Genomic DNA, 14,129 nt, shown 5'->3' on the forward strand with positions numbered 1-14,129 from the left:
GCAAGCAGCCAGGCCCAATTTTGTCAGAGTTCCCTCCCCAATTACTTTCTTCACTTTACCTACTTAACATTGTTCATTCTGAGCTTCCTGCCCCTTTTGGTTTAAGTGTTTATCTTAACAAGAAGAATTTGGCCTTAATGCATTTTCCTTCATATGAAAACATTATAAGGCTAAAAAAAAAAAAGTCAACATTTTACTGAAGTATAATGTATATTAATAAAGTTCATTAATTAGTAGATCTGAATGTATTTTCACAAACTAAACTCACTAGTATAACTATTAATTACATAAGAAAAACATTATAGCATCTCAAAAGTCTCCCTTATATTTTTACTCCCAGTCATTACAAACTAATGAACAACAAATAATTATTCTTTTTAAAAATTTTAGATAGGGTCTTGCTATATTGTCCAGGCTAGTCCTGCCCCTCTAGGCTCAAGCAATTTTTTCTTCTCTGGAGAGATTGTAGGAGTGTGTGTCCAGGACCTGGCTGCAGCTATTTGGACTTCTAACACTGTGGATTTTTTGTGACTGGTTTGCCACATTTAAAAATGAGATAATACTATATATTCTATTATGTCTCATTTCTTTCAACCACATGATTATTTTGAAATCCATTCACATTTTTAATAACAGTAATTACTCATTTTCTTCAGTATGTAAGATTTCATTGGAGGAACATTTCACAATTGATTTATCCATTCTAACACTGACTGCTTCCGGTTTGTGGAACTTACTTATAATGCTGCTGCTACAAAATTTCTTTCACAGGTCTTTTGATGTACATATGTAAGTCTCTCCTTGGGGTATAAACATTAAAGTGGAATTCCTACATGGGAGAATTTTGATACTGCCAACAATGTGTTATATATATATATTTTTATAGATAGGGTCTTACTCTGTCACCGAGGCTGAAATGCAGTGGCATGAACTTGGCTCACTACAGCCTTGAATTCCTGGGCTCAAGCATTCTGAGCCTCCTGAGTAATTAGAGCCATAGTATAGGCACAGGCTACCATATCAGGCTTTTTTTTTTTTTTTTTAGAGGCACTGTGTATATTCCCCAGACTGTTCTCAAACTTCTGGCCTAAAATGATCCTTTTTCATTTCAGCCTCCCAGTTATGCTGAGATTACAAGTGTAAGTTATACACCAGGCTCAATTTAGATTTTTACTAGTAATATATGAGAATTACATTTTCTACACTGTCACTGTAATTTGGTATTGCAATTTTCATGGTTTTTTTTTAAATTTTATTCATTCTGTGATATACAATGGTATCTCATTGGAGTATTAATATGCATTTCTCTGGTGACTAACAATGTTAAGCAATTTTTATATATTTATTTGCTTTTTGGATATCTTTTTGTGAAGTGCTTATTTAAGACTTGTCTATTTTAAAAGGGGGGAATTGTCCCGGTTTTAGTTCATATGTGTTCTTTATTTATTTTCATAAATTTCTTTCCTTTTTTAATTAAGACAGTCTCACTTTGTTGCCCTCAGTAGAGCAACCTCTAACTCTTGGGTTTAAGCAATTCCCTTGCCTCAGCCTCCCAAGTAGCTGGGACTGCAGGTGCCTGCCACAATGCCTGGCTATTTTTTTGCTTGTAGTTATCATTGTTGTTTGGTAGGCCTGGGCTGGGTTCAAACTCGCCAGCTCTGGTGTATGTGACTGGTACCCTAGCCTCTGAGCTACAGGTGCCAAGCCTATTTTCATAAATTTCTTATATATTTGTATTAAAATATATTTTTTCAAGCTATAGCCAGCTTTCACTCTTTTAATGATGTCCTTTGGTAAGTAAAATTATTAATTTTTATGAATCTAATTTATCAATTAGTGCTTTATGTTCCTTCATTATCAGGGCTTCTTGAGCAGTTTTACATTTTATTTCTGAATCACTTATTGCTAACACATATTTATGCCTATATCAATATAAATATAATGCAATTGATTTTGTATATTGACCTCATAACCTGTAATTATAATAAATATACCTATTTTTTAGATAATAAATGATGGCATCTTTTATTGCATATTCTAGGACCTATAAGATAATAGCTAATTAGGTTATCTTAGTTATTGCTCACTTCATAAAAGATTATTTTAATATTTACTAGCTTAACACAACAAACATGGGCTCATGCCTGTAATCATCCTAACATTCTGGAAGGCCAAGGCAAGCAGATTGCTTGAGCTCAGGAGATTAAGACCAGCCTGACCAAGAGTGAGACTCTGTCTCTACTAAAAATAGAAAAATTAGCTGGGTGTGGTGGCAGGTGCCTATAGTCTCAGCTACTTGGTGATCTGAGGTAGTAGGATCACTTGAACCAGGAGTTTGAGGTTGCTGTGAGCTAGGCTGATGCCACTGCACTCTAGCCTGGGCAATAGAGTGAGACTCTATCTTAAATAATAATAATAACATTTGTTATTTCAGAGGGTAAGTATGTGGGAAACATTTATCTGAGTGCCTATGGTGTAAGGTATTTTATGAAATTGTAGTCAACCAGTCAGCTAAAACTTTACAAGCCAGAAGGGATTGAGTTCCCATTTTTAGTTTTCTTAAACAGAATAAAAGTCAGTTAAGAATTCTGTATTCTGCAAACGTTTCATAAATGAAGGAGAAATAAAGTCTTTCCCAGACAAGCAAACACTGAGGGAATTTGTTACTACTAGACCTGCCCTATAAGAAATGCTTAAAAATGTTTGTACATGAAAGAGAACACTCAAAATCCACAAGTGTAAAACACTCAAAAGTTAAAATTCACAGCTCTCATAAAACAGTAACACAAGGGAGAACAGAGTAATGAGGTAACAGGCAACAAGATGACCAAACAGTAGCTCACATAGCAATACTATCACTGAATGTGAATGATTTTAATGCCCTACATAAAAATATAGATTGGCTAAATAATTTTTTAAAAACCCTGGCTCAGCACCTGTAGCACAATGGTTATGGCACCAGCCACATATACCAAGGCAGGCAGGTTTGAAACCAGCCTGGGCCAGCTGAACAACAATGACAACTGTAACAAAAAGTAGCCAGGCATTGTGGCAAGAGCCTGTAGGCCCAGCTACTTGGGAGGCTGAGGCAAGAGAATCACCTAAGCCCAAGAGTTTGAGGTTGCTGTGAGCTGTGATGCCATGGCACAAGGGCGACATAGTGAGACTCTGCCTCAAAAAAAAAAAAAATTTTTTTTTAAACCCAAATATATGCTATCTACAAGAAACCCATTCAACTCACAAAGATTTTCATAGACTTATGATAAAAGGGAGGAAACAAATATTCCACACAAATGAATAATAAAAGCAAGCAGAAAGCATTCCCATGTCAAATAAAAGACTTTAAATCAATAATGACTCAAAAAAGACAAAGATAGTCATTATATAATGACAAAGTATCAATTCAACAAAAATATATCATAGTCATAAATACATATGCATATGAGTTCACAGATTCACAAAACAGATTGCTAAGGAAAGAGCTACTAGAGCTAAGGAAAGAAACACCAATATCTTAATAACCACTAAGAGCACTAGACAGATTACTAAGGCAGAGAATCCACAAAAACACACTACATTTAAGCAGGACTTTGGAAGAAACGGACCTCACGGATCTTTATAGAACACTCTACCCTAAAACTGCAGAATATAAATCCTGATCAGCACAAGGGACATTTTCCAAGGTAGATCACAAATCAGGCCACAAAACAAATCTCACCAAATTTATAAAAATCAAAGTTATACCATGTATCATCTCACACTATAGTGACATAAGACTAGACATTAATTCCAAGAGGAACTTTTAAAACTACACAAGTACATGAAAATTTAAAAACCTGCTGCTGAACAATCTTTGAGTCAGTGAAATAACCAAGATGGAAATAAAAAAAAATTTTTTTTCAAGATAAAGTCTCACTTTCTTGCCCCTAGTAGAGTGCCATGGCATCATAGCTCACAGAAACCTCAAACTCTTAGGCTCAAGCAATCCTCTTGCCTCAGCCTCCCAAGTAGCTGGGACTACAGGTACCTGCCACAATGCCTGGCTATTTTTTAGAGACTGGGGTCTTGCTCTTGCTCAGGCTGGTCTTGAACTCTTGTGTTCAACCAATTCACCTGCCTTGGCCTCCCAGAGTGCTGGGATTACAGGTGTGAGCCACTATGCCAAGCCCTTAAAATTATATTTTTAAGTTGAGTGACAAAGGCAACACAAACTTTCAAAATCTCAGGTATGTAGCCTAAGTACTGCTAAAAGCAAAGTTTATAGCACTAAAGGCCTGCATAAAAAAGACAGAAAGATCAGACATTAACAACCTACTGTTATACCCCAAGGAGCTAGAAAAATAAGAACAAACAAAACTCAAGGCCAGGAAAAGAAAAGAAATAACAAAAATCAGAGCAGAACCAAATGAAAAGAAAACCAAAAAATCAATACTAAGCATCAATGAAACAAACAAACAAAAAAAGGTCCTTTGAAAAACTAAACAAAGTGAATAGATCCCTAGTGAGATTAATCAAAAATAGAAGAGGAAGGATTCATATAAGCTCTGCCAGAAATGAAAAAGAAGACATTGCAACTGATAACACAGAAATATAAATATCATCTGTGACTACTATGCAAACCTCTGTGCACACAAACTAGAGAACCTAGAGGAAATGGATACATTTCTGGAAATACACCACACCTCCCAAGCCCAAATCAAGAAGAAGTAGAAATCCTGAACAGATTAGTAAGAAGAGTAATAAAAAATTTCTCAGCATAAATAAGCCCAGGACCAGATGAATTCACATCTGAACTCTACTAGACCTACAAAGAACTGGGACCCATCCTAATGAAACTGTTCCGTACATTAGGAAAGAGGGAATCCTCCCTAACACATTCTCCCTCCACATTCTCTCCAGTATTACCCTGATACCAAAGGCAGCAAAAGACAAAACAAAAAGAAAATTACAGACCAATATCCCTCGTGAACATAGATACAAAAATCCTCAACAATGGAGTAAACAGGCAACCTACAGAATGGGAGACAATATTCACTAACTATACATATGATAAAGGACTAACATCTCATATCTACAAAGAAATCAGCAAGAAAAAAAACAACCCATCAAAAAGTGAACAAAAGACATGAATAGATATTGTTTTTCAAAGATAGACAAATGGCCAGCAAACATGAAAATATGCTCAACATCACCAATTGCCAGGGAAATGAAAATTAAAACAGTGAGATACCACCTTCCCCTATCAGAATGGTCACTACTGAAAGTGAAAAAACAGATTTTGACCTGGATTCTGTGAAAATGGAATGCACATACACTGTAAACTAGTGCAACTTCTATGGAAAACAGTATGCAGAGCCCTCTAAGAACTCAAAGTAGACTTACTATTCAATCTACCAATCCCACTACTCAGGATCTACCCAAAGGAAAAAAAGTTGTTTTACTGGGGAAAAAAAAAGAAAAGAGGAGAGAAGAGGAGAGAGGAGGGGAGAAGAGGGAGAGGAGAGGAGAGGAGAGGAAAGAGGAGGAAAGCGGAGGGGAGGGGAGGGGAGTAAAGGGAAGGGAAGGGAAGAAAAGCAACACCTCAATGTTTACAGAACACAATTCACATTTGCAAAGATATGGAATAAACCTAAGTTCCCATCAACAGAAGAGTGGATAAAGAAAATGTAGTATATATCTGCCTTGAAGTACAGCTCATCATAAAAAGGAATGAAAGAATGTCTTTAGCACCACTTAGATAAAACTGGTGACCATTATCCTAAGTAAGGTATCTCAAGAGTGAAACAACTAATTCCACATGTTCTTACTTATAAGTGGAAGCTAAATAAGGAGTATACATGGTCATAAAGCAATGTAATGGATGTTGAAATCTGCAAGGGAGGAAAATGGTAGGGTAGTAAGGGATGAAAATCTACCTATTGGCATAATATAGACCATTGCGGTGACAGGTACCCTAAAAGCTCTGATTTCAGCATTATATAATTAATCCATGTTAAAAGAAAACACCTGTACCTCCTACAGCTCTTAAAATTAAAAATAATAACCAAAAAATACAAGGTATTTACCCTCCATACACCCAACACAAAGTGAAGAGATGAGGACAGAATAGCTACAATAGACGCTGTGTTTTTAAAAGTAAGAGAATGGGAAACTCGTAATAATTACTTGTCCAAAGCAGTTTAATGACTCAGCTAAACACGTGCCACTAATTTCTTTCTCTGAAAACCAGGAATACTGGTTGCTTATGGCCTAGTCCTACTCACCAAAATAAGTCTCCATATCTTCGGGGTCTGTCCTCTGGAATGTTAGTTCTACTTTCTGAGTCATCCACATTTTTTCTTAAGATTTGTAAGATTTGTAGCTGAGTAGTTTTCTGAGCTTCCTCAGCGCTCCTAGAAGGTTGGGAGCCAAGAGACATGTTTTCAGAGAACCATCCATCTAAGCAGGTAAAATTCCCTTAAAGTCTTAGTGGATTTGTTTATCAGATGATAAACCGCTTTACTAAACATAGCCACACATTTCTTTAAGACACATAGTACTCTTTCCATTTTTGGAAAGTATATCTTTCCATTTTTATTGGGGTGTGGGTAAAATAATATTCTTAAGATATTCAAAAATTCTTTTATTTAGCAGAGAATATTTACAGGTCATACATCCAAGATTACTGGAATCTCTTTTCAGTGAGCAAGAAGGTCCAGTCTGCTCCCACCTGAAATTTTCTTTTGAGGTCATCATAGGGAATCTCACAGCTTCCCTCTTGCCTTGATCTTAAAATTTAGATAAGCTTTTTATTGGATACATGCCCTAATATACGTGGGCACCACCATCCAGTCTGGAGAAAAAGGTCACAGTTATTTAAATTACCAAATATCATTCATTATTTAAGATGTTAAATTATGTCCTCAAATTTTTCTGGTAAAGTCAAAGTTTTTTCCTTAATTCATCTTTCTTTTCTTGTATTTTATCGGATGCAGGTCAAAGAAACCAAGTAACACTTTCAGCACCCTGCCGATCAACGTCCTAACCTAGCTCCATCAGTTTGTGAAGAGAATGATATCGTGGGGATCACGCCTATGATCTATCCTATTAGGGTACATGTGAATTTGTCTAAAGGTTGAATATAAATGTCTTAACACAACAATTATGAGAAAGACGTGATGGCTATGTTAGCCAGTTGGATGAGAGTTTGCCAAACTGCATATGGAAGCAGCACACTGTATCCTATGATAGAATTAATGTACACAATTATGATCTAATAAAAAAATGAAAAAAAAAGTACATTTCCTACGTCCAACATTATTATTGGTGAGAGGTGACAGATGTTTGACACTATACGACACGGGCTGACTTTTCTTCAGTCTCCAACAACCTTCTCATTACTTTTTCAGTCTTACCTAAAATTTCTCAAGTTCCCACAAATTGCCTGATCCCAAAGGCAGCGCCCACCTTTTATCTTGTTGTTGTTCTTATCGTGTTGTTACTACGGCTGTCTTCGTTCTAGGAGCTTTTTTCTGTGATTTTTTAACACTTTTATTTTCATGCTTTAGTGAGATATTCCTTACAGACATTTTTTCCCACCAGTTTACCAATCATTTCTTCTCCTGTATCTAATCTGCTCTTCAACTCACATATTAATTTCTAAATTCCATTATTAATTTTTTGAACTCTAGAATTGGATTTTGATTCTTTTATATAGATTCATGTTTTCTGATGAGCTGCACTTTTTTCTCACATAACTTCTTAAACATATACTGCAATTATTTTAATTGTCATGACTAATAATTTTGATACATGGATCTCCTACGACCCTCTCTGTCGATGTTTCCTTCCCTCCCTTAGCTGAGACTTATTTTGCTCTGTCTTCTAACACATCCAGCAATGTTGAATGAAGGCTGGACATTATGACTGAACTCTAATACAGAGGCTCTGGTATTGTTCTTTTCCTCATAGAAAATTTCATTTTTCCTGGTAGGCGGTTTAATTAAGAGCAGATCACCCTGAACTGATCAAGAATTGACAAGAGTCAAGCCAGAGTTTCTGTTTTTGTGAGATCTGGTGTATTTCTAGTTTTTGCTTTATTCCCAGCACATACACAGGCCTCTCAAATGGGATCCTGGCATGCTTACTAGGAGTCCTCCTTCGAAGTGTCCTATAATTCCAATTCTGTCTTGCCAGCATCATGAGCCTACTAAAAACTCGAGCTTAACGTCTTAGCTTCGAGCTGCTACTTTCTTTCAGCTCAGCTTTCACCTTAGGCAGTTTAGGATTTTGCAAATGCTTTCAGGGTAAAACCTGCGCAGAACTTCGGAATCACTTCTGTTGGTCCCTTTCCTGTGGGACCTTAAACTCTCAAGTTCTGCTTCACTTCATAACCCTGAGGACCAATTTTTGTCTCCACAAGCTGGTGACACTGCAGAATGCATGAGCTCTCACCTTTCTGCTTGGCTTCTTAGCTCTATACCTGGTACAAATTAGGAAGTGCCTCAAGGAGAAAACTGGGAATATTGGCATCACCACATGTGTTTTATTTGTCCTCTAAAATTGTAACTGTGCTCCAGAGCTTTCAAACAGCTGTGAGATTTGTTGTTGTTTGTTTGGGGTTGTTTTCTTTTCTTTTTTTTAATCCAGCTTTTATAGATATATCTAAGCAGAATGGTAGGCCTATATGAGCTATTCCATCATTGAAAAAAAAAAAAAAGCAGAAGTCACATCACATTATAAGATTTACTGATGGCAAATTCTATGTGGGTGTGAGGTTGCCATTATTGCCAATCCTATAACTTTAACCTTATACACCTAGTACTGAATCTGATATTATTTATCTCCATAGAAATTTACAGCTGGAAAAGACAGGATCTCAATACAACATGTATTCCTACACCAAGGTATGTCATGAATAATGCCAAAAACATTCTCAAAGTTTCATACCTACAGCCTTCAAAAACTCCTTGAATAGGGTTAAGTATTTTCCTTTTAACCTTAATGGCTGGATAATGAATGTACTCGTAAAGCTACGCAAGGCGTTTCTACAAATATACCGACAAATTTTGATCAGACCTGTCTCCTGGAAGAAAACTATCCTCCTTTAATCTTTCATTTTTTACCCCTTAAAAAAAAAATCTGCCCCAGGTAAACGAATGACCGAATGACAATATCTGTAGGCAAAAACATACTAGAAAGACTAGGGCAGGGAACTTTGGGAATGAAACCAGAGAAGCCCATTAATCTAAAATGAACTATAGCACCTCAGCCCAGTTTCAGCCAAACAACTCCCCTGCTGATACTTTTGCTGCTGGCAGTAACTGCAGTTAAAGAAAGTTCATGTTTCTCAGGAGGCCCTGGGATAGAAAAGGCGTCTTTAATTTAAGCAAGCGGGATAAATCAATTTCTCTCTCTCTCTCATTTTCTCCCTCTCTTCCCTAACAAGGCTTTAACAGCCCCGGTGATGATAGTGGAATTCTGTAGGTGCTGCCTACGTATTGCTCTGGTCCTCAGAGACTAAGCATTTTAAGTATCGGCTTGTCATGGAGTCACCATAGGCTCTACTAGAGATCAGTATTTGGGAGCCTCTCAACAAAACCTCAGTTGAGGGACTTTCAGCATGGCTGGCATGTGACCAGGTTGCTCTGTGGTGTGAATGATATATCCAGCCTGAAGACTGTTCAAGAGCCAGCTATAAAAACACACAGAATTCTGCCTAGTTGCCCATGTGAAACTTTATTTCCCCAGTGCCTATTCTGCCTTAAATTAAGTTCCCTCTTTTGAGAGTTATGGGGATTTGCTTAACCAGCAGGAGAGTCATTTCATACCATGGAAAGGCAGCTCACAATACTTAGTATTTCCTGCCCTATAACTGTGGAACACCCTTGGCATTAGAGACCATATATATCAATGCCATTGCCCCTCTAGAAAGTAAACCAAATGTTTTATACTGAGGCCCAAGGCACTCTGACAATGTCCTCTTATTTGCAGAGCTTAGTTAACATCACCAGTGATAATTACAACCCAGAAACTTATTAAATATTCAATCAGCCGAAGCCACTGAAAACACCATGGTTTTGCAAGTTCTATACCCCTGGTATCTGCTAAAGGAGGGCCCCAAAGTGTTTTTATGTAACCAGAGAAAATAAATAATTTTTTAAAATCACAATTTACTTCTTAGGAAGTAGCAAGCACAAGAGGATTTTCTGGAAATTGTCTATACCTTAATTGGGTCTAGGTATACCCAATTTTGTATACTTCCATTTTCTATACCCTGATTGGGTATCCCTTAATTGGTGGGTCAAATAGATGTATACATTTGTCATATCACAACAAATTTTATGCTTATTATCTATACATGTCACTGTATGGATTTTAATTCAAATGAAGAGGAAAAGAGGGGAAGAAAGAGATCTCCTACATACTGGTATGAGTAATAGATGTCATTCACCCACAAGAAGCATCAGGAACTCTCTTGAAAGGGTCAAGGGGGGAGAGGCTGTCCTAAGAACTCCCAGACAGGGAGCTTGTTCATAAAGAGTTTTCTACTTGAGCTTTGACCTCCTACTCCTCATCTGATGCCCTTACGTACTATAAGTCACTTCACATTCCTTTCTATAACAGGAAAAATTAGTTATCAACAAATTCAACTAATACGCTATTTTAACCGACTCTTCCCTCCTTGGTGAGGATCTTATGGTCCTTGTCGTATGGTCATCACTGTCTACAGTGCACTCCAGTCATTTTGAACTATAAGAAAATGTTTGGTACCACAAATTATGCCCTCTTTTGCAACATAAAAGAACCCCCATGTTCAGAATCAACTTCCTGTTTCTTTTTCCCCAGGAATCTCTCTGTGCTGTTCTTTTTTTTCCCTTTCTTTCTTTCCTTTGTTTCCTTCTTTCTTTCTTTCTTCTTATTGCCACTAAATGAACAATTAAGAAAAAATGCCAGACAACAATCTTAGATGTGATTTTTGAATAACATGCTACTGTTATCTTTTAGCATTGGAAGATATGTTAAAATAACAAATCTCAGTATATTTCTTTCTCAGTATATGCTGAAGGGGATTAGTTTTTCTTCGATTTCTTACAGTGACTGTAGAATAGTAATAATGTCAAGTACTAAAAAATAGCTTTGGGGTAATTAACAATCATGTCAAAATCCAGTTTTGTTGTTCCTGTGTGTAGATTGCTTGTAACTCATAATTAATATGGTGCTCATTTCCAGTGAGACTGGTATCCAAGCTGTTTCCTTTCAGAACAAAAGAGACAACTCTGAAAAAATCAGTTCCTTCAGCAGAATGGCTTGAGATTCTTCCTGTGGATCACCTTGAAACTCGTTATTATTATGAAATCTTTTCATTCTAAGACCAGAAATTAGGATGCCATTTTGTAGCACAAAGTCTAGAGGCAAAAAGGTACCATGGCACACTTCGAATTTAACATCCTACATTTTCTTGTTGACTATTATTTTTAAAAATCCAGTACGAAAAGTGATGGTGTTAGAAAGACTGGTACATTCAGTCAAAAAATATACCTTGCAATATGCTAGTTGAGTGACCTTCCATGAAGTGAAGAATTGAAAATCAGTGACGGTGATCTCAGAAAATGAGAACTTGAGGGCCAGGCTTAGTGGCTCATGCCTGTAATCCCAGCACTTGGGAGACCAGGGCGGGTGAATTGCCTGAGCTCACAGATTCAAGACCAGCCTGAGCTGGAATGAGACCTCGTCTTTAAAAACAGCTGGGTGTTGTGCGGGCCCCTGTAGTCCCAGCTATTTGAGAGGCTGAGGCAAGGGGATCTCCTGACCCCAAGAGTTAGAGGTTGCTGTGAGCTATGATGCAACAGCACTCTATCGAGGGTGACATAGTAGGACTCTGTCTCAAAAAAAAAGAAAGAAAGAAAAAAGAAAATGAGAACTTGAAGAGGATAAGGAACAAAGTAAACTGGGCTCAAGTCATAATTCTGCTGTGGGATGAGAATGTGACATCAATCAGTTTCTTTTTCCTCTCTGGAGTCTTCCTTTCCTCAGCTGTTAAATTAAGGAAATGTTCTAGGTAACCTCTGGGTGTCCATCCAGCCCTACAATTCTTTGCCAAGTGCTGTGCACGGTAGGCCTGCTCCATGTGGATTTGTAAAGTTTAAAGAATTTCAAATGACACGAGCAAATCCCTTCATAAAGAAGTAAATTTGTCCGCCTTTTCCTACAGTTGCTACCTTTTCAGAATTTGATTTCCCAAGTAATGGCCATTTATAGACCAAGAAATAAAATTAGTAAAAAAACAGATGGGTTGGCCTGTCCTCTCCCTTCCTAGGATCATCTTCCTTTAACTGAAGTGAAAGTCATATTTGCTTAGGCCCTCAGCTGTTCTCAACCTGTGGGTCATGACCCACACGAACTGTATTAAAGGGCCATGGCATTAGGAAGGGTGGGAACCACTGGCTTAGGGAATAGATTAGCTGTGAGGATCCCCACTGCCTCTTGAGTCAAGGTCAGTTAAAGGGCAGAGGACAACCAAGGTAAACAAATCAAAACTCCTGAAACTTATTTTTCTTTTGTTGTATCAGCCCGTTTTCTTGCCAGTCTGCTTCTATACAACCTGATTCTGATTACCAGTTAATGAGGGAATTTCGAGGTTTGGCTTTTGTTCCTCAATCTTGCTCCTGACCGTCCAATCCACTCATGGAAAGCATTCCATTTCATGCTCTTGAAATGGTATCTGCTTCTATCTGCAAACTGAGTGGCAGTTCTCTAGCCCCCAAGAATTATTCATTCACCCCAGTATGTTGACTCCCACTTTGTAATTTACTACCCATATAAATAAAAGGATCCAAAGAGAAATTACATATAACACAAATTATAAGCTTGAAACAAGAATAAACAACAAACATATAGCTGGGAACAGCTGTTCACATTTTTTCTGAGGCTCTAACATAGAACCAAGTAAGTAAGAACTCAATGTTTCCCCCCATAACTGCAACAGTAGATGGCACTAAATAATATATATATTTTTTCTAAAACTTGTACATCCTGTGGTATTGTTCTGCCTATGGTATTTTTCCCCCTATGGTATTTGTTGAATCCCTACCTCTTGCTCCTGGAATCACAAAGCCCTTTTCCCTTACGTGAAATTAACCTGGTTAAATTTTAGTACATTGTGTAAACAGGGGTTTGTTCTTATACTTCGTAAAGTTAATGAATCCAAGCCCTATGCTTCAGGCAAAACTAATGATACTTCCCAGAATTTTAGGTTGTATCGACTGCCTACTTACCATTGTGTTCTAAACATAGCATTTACCCTAACCTGTCATGGGAATCACACAAAGTTCTTGGCAACGCTGGATTTACAGGAGGCAGAGCTGCAGTGTGGATTATCAGCAGGTTGAAAGAGAGAGTTGAGGAGTGTGCCAAGCCACGCTCTCTGCTTCTCACTCCTTCCCCAGGAATGCCTTTGTTATGACCCTGTGGGTTGTGGCAAATGCAATTTCTGTCACCAGAAGAGAAAGAAACCAAGGAAGAGAGTGAGGAAAAAGAGATAGATATATTTTTAAACACTTTATCTGCACCAGATGCCAGAAACACAAAGGTAAATTAGGAAGCATTTGTGACCTTCAGACTCCCTGAGTCTAACGGGGAAATTGTTATACGTGTTAATGACAATGACAAGAGAATAGAGTCACATAGTGACTTCATTTTGTTCTCCCAACCACATGGAGGGGTAAAACCACATAATACAACTGTTAAGAACATGAATTGAAAGTTCAAACTTACATGAGGCCTCAATCCCAGCTCTGTCACTGGCTTACGCACATGCCTTCTACAGTTACCACAATTACCAAATCCCTCCTGTGCTTAGAGCCTGGGGGTGGGGTGGAGAGGAGTGTAGCAATAGTACTGACGTCAGGGGGGATTATCGTAAGAACTAAACAAAATCATACATGCAAATGTTTACATAGGGCTTGGAACACTCATAAAAAAAATGATTAGCTCTTTTTATTATCTTTTGCATTTCACAGATCAGAAAGCAGGCCCAGGGGTCAAGGACAGGACTTGAGCTCACATCGGATTCTGAGCCCAGTGCTGCTCCCCGTGCACAGGGACGGAACCACTCAAATGACTCAGCCAAGTTCTATGCCAGAAAGATG

General features: G+C 37.7%; 1 long non-coding RNA gene across 1 annotated transcript in view; it reads right to left on the reverse strand.

Moving 5' to 3' along the window:
• LOC105887019 overlaps positions 1-13,812 on the reverse strand; it is a 73,900-nt gene extending 60,088 nt beyond the window's left edge. Inside the window, exons 1-2 of the long non-coding RNA XR_001161308.2 lie at positions 13,756-13,812; positions 6,264-6,392 (exon numbers count right to left, since the gene is read on the reverse strand). This is a non-coding gene — a long non-coding RNA (uncharacterized LOC105887019). The remainder of the gene's footprint in view (positions 1-6,263; positions 6,393-13,755) is intronic.
• Between the last annotated feature and the right edge of the window lie 317 nt (positions 13,813-14,129).

The sequence above is a fragment of the Otolemur garnettii genome, unplaced genomic scaffold (genome assembly GCF_000181295.1).
Source record: "Otolemur garnettii isolate 467f Iridium unplaced genomic scaffold, OtoGar3 scaffold00002, whole genome shotgun sequence".
Lineage (NCBI taxonomy): Eukaryota > Metazoa > Chordata > Mammalia > Primates > Galagidae > Otolemur > Otolemur garnettii.